Below are 9,092 nucleotides of genomic sequence, written 5' to 3' on the forward strand. Positions count from 1 at the left end.
ATGCAGCGGCGATGCAGCGGCAGCAGGAGGCCCCATTAGCTAAAGTGGTGCTTCAGGATAAGAACAGTTTCAGGTTAAGAATGGACCCCTGGAACGAATTAAGTACTTAAACCCGAGGTACCACTGCACTTTTAAGAAGCTCCCGGTTTGTATCAGGAGCTCTTCCAGGGAAGAAATGGGAGCGTGATCAACCCAAAATCAGATAATTGGCTCCATAATTAAGTCCGCAGGTGGCACAGCAAGGAATAATAAAAATAAAAATAATTTATTATTTATACCCCGCCCATCTGGCTGGGCTTCCCCAGCCACTCTGGGTGGCTTCCAACAAAATATTAAAATACAGTAATGCATCAAACATTAAAAGCTTCCCTAAACAGGGCTGCCTTCAGAGGTCTTCTAAAAGTCTGGTAGTTGTTGTTTTCTTTGACATCTGGTGGGAGGGCGTTCCACAGGGCGGGTGCCACTACTGAGAAGGCCCCCTGCCTGGTTCCCTGTAACTTGGGTTCTCGCAATGAGGGAACTGCCAGAAGGCCCTCGGCACTGGACCTCAGTGTCCGGGCAGAACGATGGGGGAGGAGATGCTCCTTCAGAACAGGCAAAGCTGCCTGGCGGGGGTCTCCTTTCTGCAAGCCCTCCTGCATCTCCCCCTCAAGAATGCACTCAGTATGTCTCTCCTGGAAAGGGGCGCAATTGCCATGTTATATATAGCCACAGAGGTAAAGGTAAAGGTAAAAGGACCCCTGACCATTAGGTCCAGTCGTGTCCGACTCTGGGATTGCAGTGCTCATCTCGCTTTATTGGCCAAGAAAGCCGGCGTACAACTTCCGGGTCATATGGCCAGCATGACTAAGCCGCTTCTGGCAAATCAGAGCAGCGCACGGAAACGTCGTTTACCTTCCCGCCAGTTTACCTATTTATCTACTTGCACTTTGACGTGCTTTTGAACTGCTAGGTTGGCAGGAGCAGGGACCGAGCAACGGGAGCTCACCCCGTCGCGGGGATTCAAACCACCAACCTTCTGATCAGCAAGTCCTAGGCTCTGTGGTATAACCCACAGCACCACCCGCGTCCCTTATCCACAGAGGTAAGTAGAGGAAATAAAAAGCGACCTGACTTTCAGAAGACATCTGTAGGCAGTCCTGCTCAGGGAAGTTTTTAATGTTTGGTGTCATGTTGTATTTTGATTCGTTGGAATATGCCCAGAGTGGCTGGGGGAACCCAGACAGATGGGCAGTATATAAATATGTTGTTTTTGTTGTTGTTTTCAGGAGGCAAGCAGGACCATAAACGAATGGACCGTAATCCTGCTACTATTCTAACAGCGACTGCACACAAGCAAAGTTTAAGTGGTAACCATGGAAGTTATCACAGTAGACCAAGAAGTGTTTTCTCCTCAAAGGAAATGAATGAATGGCTGGGTGCACCCTTATAACAAACCTAGGCTTAGAAAAGCGTTCAGAAAAGACCATGTGAAGTTCAAGCCTTGTCTGTACACACACGCACTAAGACAATTTCATATTCAACTATTAATCTCATTGTTTTGTCCCTGTTTCCTAGATGCAACAATCACCATACCTAAGGAAGCCTTTTAGTGGTCCAAACTTTTCATCCACATAAACGTTCACATTTACACACAGCTATTTGCACAGCAAGGTAAAAACTGCTGGTTTTGAAAAGATGGGCAGAAGAATCCAAGTTTAAATTCAACATTATTAAAAGCAGCCAGGCTACGCGAGGGGGGGGGGCGGATTTTCGATTTTCCTACAGTCTCCCAACAGACTGCTTAAGTAATAAGACTGAGCAGCAGATCAATAAACTTCCAGGTCTGCATAAAATGCAGCTTCATTAGCTAATTCACGTGCCCGGCAGCCAAGAGGGAGGGAAAGAAAGTTGAATTCTTTTTCTCCCTTCAGCAAAGAGAGGGGGAGAGAGAGGGAGAAGGGGGGGACCCACAATGAAGCGCTGATAGGCACCATCTTTCTCGCCTCCAAAATGTTGCGTTCCCTTCGACCTCCCTCCACCCCGCACCTCAAATACCTTTGATGTTTCCAGAACAAAAGCTTCCCTCTTTCCTGCTGTTCCAAAGAACGGAGGGAGAGGTGAACCAGCAAAAGGAGGAATGGGGAGGGGAAGAGAAAGAGAGAAGGGCAGAGGAAAGAGAAGCAGCAAACCCCTCCGAGCACACCCCCTCCCCCCCCAAGGCCCGGGCCATTGCAATGTCAAGTGAAGGGGAGCCCGAAGTTCTTTGCAAAAAAAATATACAAGAGCGCGGCGCGTTGCTGCAGCTCCAGGCTTTGCAGGCAGAGACAGGACAGCGAGGCAGAGACTCGCGCAGAGGGAGCCCCTGGCAGCCCCCCCGCGCAGGAGATAAGGCACCCAAGAGAAAGGAAAGGGGGCGTGGGGGGGAGGCAAGAGGGCGCCAGTCGGAAGGTGGAGAGAGCTGTCCTGCCTCCCCACCCCCACTCCAAGGTGGAGAGAGTTGCCACCTGCAAAATGCTACGTCCCGTACGGAGAGATCCCGGGTCCCCCTCTGTGCCAAGTTAGGGACCCTCTCTCCAGCCCAAGGGTGCGCAAAAGGCCACGCATTGAAACTCTGGGTTGCCAAGCGCAGGCAAGAGTTACAAATGCATGCGCGCGCCCCCGCGCGTCTTGTTAGGCTGCGAGAGATCGCTTTGAAGGTGCAGCAACAAAAAAGTCGCCCCCTCCCCTGTCCTGCATTTTGCCTGAACAAAGGTGGCCACACTCGATGGGGAAGGAGCGGGGGGGGGGTGTTCCCATGCTGTGTTTCCCACGACAGAGTTGCACAAACTTTCCTTTCGAGAGGAACCCGCCCCCCCCCGGAATTTGCATGGGGGCGAAAGCGCAACCGGGCCCCCTTTCTTGCAACCCCCCCAAACCCTCCTGGAGAGGTGGGAAGAAAGACTCACCTCGGAGTTCCTGAACCTGCTGGGAAGCAGAAGGAGGAGGGACTCCGGCGCAAGTCCGAGCGCACGCGGGCGGGGAGGCGGGCGAGGGGTCTCCCGGAGGCGGTGGGGGACGGGCCGGGGACCGGCTGCTCCGCACAGACGGAGCCCCCCGACCCCGGGAGCTGCGGGGGGAGCAGAAGCCGCCGCCGCCACCTCCGCGACTCGGGACTTTGGCGCTGCAAAAACTCCTCTTGGAAGCAGCTGCAAGCGCACCGGCTGGGAGGCGAGTGCGCCTGCGCTCCGATGCCAGGCTCTCCACCCCCCCCCCGCAAAGGGAGGAGCAGCTGGAAGGAGAAATCCCCCGCCCCCGTAACGTCACGGATTCCACGGGCGAGGAGGTTCCAGTCACGTGGCCCTTCGGCCGGAGAGGGGGCTTGGCGCGGAGCAAAGGGGGAGGCAGCGGGGGACGGGGTGGCGGGCGCCAAGTTGGGGATCTGGTGGGGGGGAGGCAGCCGGCCGGCGAGGAGCTGCGCCTTCTGCTGGGACGAAGAGCTCTGTGGGGCTCCGAAGCCGGCGCGCGCGCGCGCTCTTTTGCGCAAAGGTCGCCCCCCGGGAAGCGTCCTCGCCTCCTTCCCAGCTGGAAAGGATTCTTCGGAGGAAAGCGCGTGCATACAGTGTGGATGGGACCTAAGAAACGCAGGGATTCAGTGCCGGATCTAGTTTAGGGCCCCAATCTCTTGGGGGGGGCAAAAAAAAATTAAAGGGGGAAAAACTGGATGTACTTTTACAAAATAGAAGATAAAAAACAAATATATTAAGACCTACATACAGCAACAGTGTTTTGTGTTGTGTAGGCTCCTATGATGTAAGTCATGGGACCCGCCTGCTAGCCTGCTCCCTAAAATATCACTGGTTTGCTCATTTCTATATATATATAGGGTGGGATGCGGGTGGCGCTGTGGGTTAAACCACAGAGCCTAGGACTTGCTGATCAGAAGGTTGGAGGTTTGAATCCCCCAACAGGATGAGCTCCCGTTGCTTGGTCCCTGCTCCTGCCAACCTAGAAGTTCGAAAGCACGTCAAAGTGCAAGTAGATTAATAGGTACCGCTCCAGCGGGAAGGTAAACGGCGTTTCCGTGAGCTGCTCTGGTTTGCCAGAAGCAGCTTAGTCATTCTGGCCACATGACCTGGAAGCTGTATGGCAGCTCCCTCGGCCAATAAAGCGAGATGAGCGCCGCAACCCCAGAGTCAGCCACGACCGGACCTAATGGTCCGGGGTCCCTTTACCTATATATATATAGGGTGCCTACGTTCTGCATGGACTGGTCGCATGGCCACATGTGCAAATGGCTTTAGATACCTATGAGGTTCATAAATTGCCATATAGCATATATTCAACACAAAAAACAACAACAATTTGTTGACAAAGGACAGCTGGACATAGAAAGGGCCCCATTACCTTCAGGAGCTTAGGGCCTTGTCAAACCTCGTCCACCCTGTGTGGATGGGACCTAAGAAACATAAGAAAGGGATGAGACCTAAGAAACGCTTTGCCTTGCGTGCAAAGCTTGCATCCTTTAGGTGAGCACAAAGTTCCCAATAATCTGCCTTGTGGAGGCATCTCCAGTCTTTGGAGAAAATTATTTTCAGCATTCTACGCCGATGAATTAAATACTATTAAATATGGCATCAAAGTTTGTACAGTACACACACACTTTGAAGCAACGTACATACATGGGTGGAGCCAGGATTTAGTTGGGGGGCAGGCTTTATGTTTGGGGGGCAGAACCAAGTTATCTGTGACTCAATTGATTATTTAGTTAAGTGTTTTTATTTATTTACTTGATTTAGGGAGGCAGCTGCCTCCCCCTGGCTGTGATTATGCATATATACAAAAACACACTCACACTGTTTTAGCACAGGAGAAAAGGTAAAGTCGCTCATATTCCGCCGCTAAGGTAGTTTTTTGTTGTTGTGTGTGTTGAACAGAAAAGGAAGCCTGTTTTTCCAAGGGGAAAACTCCCTTTGCTTTGCATCCCTTTCCTTGCTCCTGTGTCTCTGACTGGCCCTGACCTCGATAGAAGGTTGCTGCGTTTCTGTGACAACATCAACACCATGTTCCCGTTTCCATAGGACACTACAGATGTCTGTGTTTTCCAACTGTCTCTATAATTGATTGGTGTAAGCAATGCTGCTCCCCTGGCTGCTGCTTTCCTGAAACTTTAAAAAAGCAGCACACATTTAGCTCAGCGGAGATTGTCTGCCTTGCGTTTTGTTGCACCTGTGTCAAGTTTTGGTCCCCAATTCCGGTCTCTAAATATTTGCCCCTTGGCCCACTGGTAAAAGCCTCTGCCACTCAATTGCTATAAAGATTCATTTTCCTTGCATATCAAAATATCAAACCAGGCAGAGGGCCTTCTCGGTGGTGGCGCCCTCCCATTGACACAACTTTTAGAAGACATCGGAAGAAGAAGAAGAGGAGGAGTTTGGATTTGTTACCCTGCTTTATCACTACCCGAAGGAGTCTCAAAGCGGCTAACATTCTCCTTTCTCTTCCTCCCCCACAACAAACACTCTGTGAGGTGAGTGGGGCTGAGAGACTTCAGAGAAGTGTGACTGGCCCAAGGTCACCCAGCAGCTGCATGTGGAGGAACGGAGAAGCAAACCCGGTTCACCAGATTACGAGTCCACCACTCTTAACCACAACACCACACTGGCTCTGGAAGTTTTTAATGTTTAATGTTTTATTATGTTTTTAATATTTGGTTGGGAGCCACCCAGACTGGATGGGGAAACCCAGCCAGCTGGACAGGCTATCATCATCATCCAAAAAAAAGAGAGCACTACAACATTTTGGGCCAGAATAGACCCAGCTTCAGACCTTACCTACTGACAAAAAAAATTTCACCCTGGGTACCACCTGACCTTGCTACGCCACTGCCTGCATTGTGGACTAGATGAGTCCCAGGGTCCTTTTGAGCTCTACAATTCTATGATTCCGTGAAGCACCACGCAAGGACTCTTTGTAATATAATAATAATAATTTATTATTTATACCCCGCCCATCTGGCTGGATCCCCCCCAGCCGCTCTGGGCGGCTTCCAACAAAACACTAAAATACAATAACTTATTAAACATTAAAAGCTTCCCTAAACAGGGCTGCCTTTAGATGTCTTCTAAAAGTTTGGTAGTTATTTTTCCCTTTGACATCTGGTGGGAGGGCGTTTCACAGGGCGGGTGCCACTACCAAGAAGGCCCTCTGCTTGGTTCCCTGGAACTTGGCTTCTGGCAGTGAGGGAACTGCCATAAGGCCCTCAGTGTCTGGGCAGAATGATGGGGGTGGAGATGCTCCTTCAGGTATACTGGACCGAGGCCGTTTAGGGCTTTACAGGTCAGCACCAACACTTTGAATTGTGCTCGGAAACATACTTTGTAATGGTGTTCTGCAGCCCTGACAATGATCCCCTGATGTCAGGAGATTGACAGTTGGGTGTGAGGGGTAGGGGAGATAAGAATAATAGAATTGTGGAGTTGGAAGGGACCCTGGGGGTCATCTATTCCAACCCCCTGCAATGCAGGAATATACAGCTGCTCTATAAAGAGATCGAACCTGCAACCTTCGCGTCCTCAGCACCATGCTCTAGCCGACTGAACTATCCCCTGTCAGATCCCTTTCCACACTCCTGAGTTATATTCCCATGGGTGGAGACTCTCTTTCAGCCTAAGGGCCGTGTTCCCTGTTGGAGAGCCTTCCAGGGGCCACACACAGCTGGTTGGTCCCGCAAGCAACAGCGAACACAACAAACCTGGCTTTCCCCCTTTGCACACCAGGCTTGTTTCTCCATACCAGCCCATTGCACCACCTCACCCAGGAGCAGTGAGGGGTGCGGCCCCTGGTGAGTCCCAAGGGCCGAATAGAGGCCCGCAGAGCCACATTTGGCCCCTAAGCCTGAGGTTCCAGGGTCCCAAGTTGGGCCATCAAAACAGAGGAGAGCATTGTGGGAAAGAGGTACCGTATTTTTCGCTCTATAGTACGCACCCGACCATAGGACGCACCTTGTTTTAGAGGGGGAGAACAAGAAAAAAAATCTCTGCTCAGCACCCCTTCTGCGAAGCGCTCCCTTTGCGCTTCGGAGGCTTCGCGTTGCTATCGCTGAAGCCAAGGAGCCTGCATTCGCTCCATAGGACACACACACACATTTCCCCTTAATTTTTGGAGGGGGAAAAGTGCTTCCTATAGAGTGAAAAATACGGGATTTTGGGAATCTACCTTACATGCAGATAGATAGTCCTTTGTGGCATCTAAATGAGAAGTGCTCCTGTGCCCTGTTTATCTAAGCGCTGCTGCTCTGAATTCCTTAGGTCTCGCAAACATAGTTACTTCAGGACCTGAGTGTGCTGGCTAAAAGTCCTGACTTTACCATTTCAATTCTACAAACTCCTTGTATACTTGCATTAGGAAGAGGTTAGCAAGCGAATTCATGGACCAGAACAAGTGGGCTGCATCAATAGGAGTATAGCATCTAGATCAAGGGAAGTAATAGTGCCACTGTATTCTGCTCTGGTCAGACCTCACCTGGAGTACTGTGTCCAGTTCTGGGCACCACAGTTCAAGAAGGACACTGACAAACTGGAACGTGTCCAGAGGAGGGCAACCAAAATGGTCAAAGGCCTGGAAACGATGCCTTATGAGGAACGGCTAAGGGAGCTGGGCATGTTTAGCCTGGAGAAGAGGAGGTTAAGGGGTGATATGATAGCCATGGTCAAATATATAAAAGGATGTCACATAGAGGAGGGAGAAAGGTTGTTTTCTGCTGCTCCAGAGAAGCGGACACGGAGCAATGGATCCAAACTACAAGAAAGAAGATTCCACCTAAACATTAGGAAGAACTTCCTGACAGTAAGAGCTGTTCGACAGTGGAATTTGCTGCCAAGGAGTGTGGTGGAGTCTCCTTTTTTGGAGGTCTTTAAGCAGAGGCTTGACAACCATATGTCAGGAGTGCTCTGATGGTGTTTCCTGCTTGGCAGGGGGTTGGACTTGATGGCCCTTGTGGTCTCTTCCAACTCTATGATTCTACGATTCTAAGTGGCTCACAATGGACTCAACAACTGCCTGCATTGTGAAGAGTCCTGGTCTTTCTTTTCCGATTTAGAGGCACAATGTTGCTGGTTGATCAGGCAAGGTAGTTGTTCCATCGCTGACAAAGTCTCAGCTGTTAAATATTGGGCCTCTCATCTCCCTGTTCCTTTCTCTATTCCGCTGTCAGTCACTGGCGTCTTGTGACTTTCTTCTCTAGCTGTTCCTTGTTTCTCTCTTTTATTTCCTTGGCCACTGGAGGCTTCTCTTGCAAATGCCATTGTCCAACTTTTTCTACAGCTGCAATAAACTAAAGAAAAACCCACACATATCTGTTTTGCCAGTTCAGAAGTCATAGCACAAATCAAGCTATTTCGATTTTATGAAATGAAATATAAGAACGTTCTAAAACAGGGGGAGAGAATGGTGTTTTTAACCCAGTGTGACCAGTTTAAGGTTAGTGGAGATTAATTTTTTATGGGATTGGCACATTTTAGTTCCTGGGGTTTTTATTAGAAGAAGAAGAAGAAGAGTTTGGATTTGATATCCCGCCTTTCACTCCCTTTAAGGAGTCTCAAAGCGGCTAACATTCTCCTTTCCCTTCCTTCCCCACAACAAACACTCTGTGAGGTGAGTGGGGCTGAGAGACTTCAGAGAAGTGTGACTAGCCCAAGGTCACCCAGCAGCTGCATGTGGAGGAGCGGAGACGCGAACCCGGTTCCCCAGATTACGAGACTACCGCTCTTAACCACTACACCATTATATTATTATTATTATTAAAATGGAGGGTTCCCAAGCCCTAAGGAATGCAAAGTTTCCATCCTCATTTCAAAGTCTGAAAAACATCACCCAGGAAATTCCACTCCATTATTACATCTTTAAGCTGAGCACTTATGATTCAGTTGCAGGAAAAGCTATTTCTATAACCACTTCAAGCGGCAAGCCAATGCCCCATTACGTGCGTGGATAGCTTTTATTTAGAAACTAAAAATATCGCAGGAAATACATTTAAAAAATTGTATTTTTAGAAACACCTCCATGCTGCAACTCTTGCTTACCCAAGTAATTATTAGCACTTACCGTGGTGTATTTAAGAAAACGCGTTAATA

At 49.8% G+C, this 9,092-nt stretch overlaps 1 protein-coding gene across 2 annotated transcripts in view; it reads right to left on the bottom strand.

Moving 5' to 3' along the window:
- Window positions 1-3,246, bottom strand: part of KANK1 (KN motif and ankyrin repeat domains 1) — a 127,839-nt gene extending 124,593 nt beyond the window's left edge. Inside the window, exon 1 of one of the 2 annotated variants that reach the window (XM_083483296.1) lies at window positions 2,928-3,246. The gene's annotated coding sequence lies outside the window, so the exon portion shown is untranslated. The remainder of the gene's footprint in view (window positions 1-2,927) is intronic. The other variant, XM_083483298.1, reaches the window with a different exon arrangement.
- Window positions 3,247-9,092: the final 5,846 nt, after the last annotated feature.

The sequence above is a fragment of the Podarcis liolepis genome (assembly GCF_965112155.1).
Source record: "Podarcis liolepis genome assembly, chromosome: 17".
Lineage (NCBI taxonomy): Eukaryota > Metazoa > Chordata > Lepidosauria > Squamata > Lacertidae > Podarcis > Podarcis liolepis.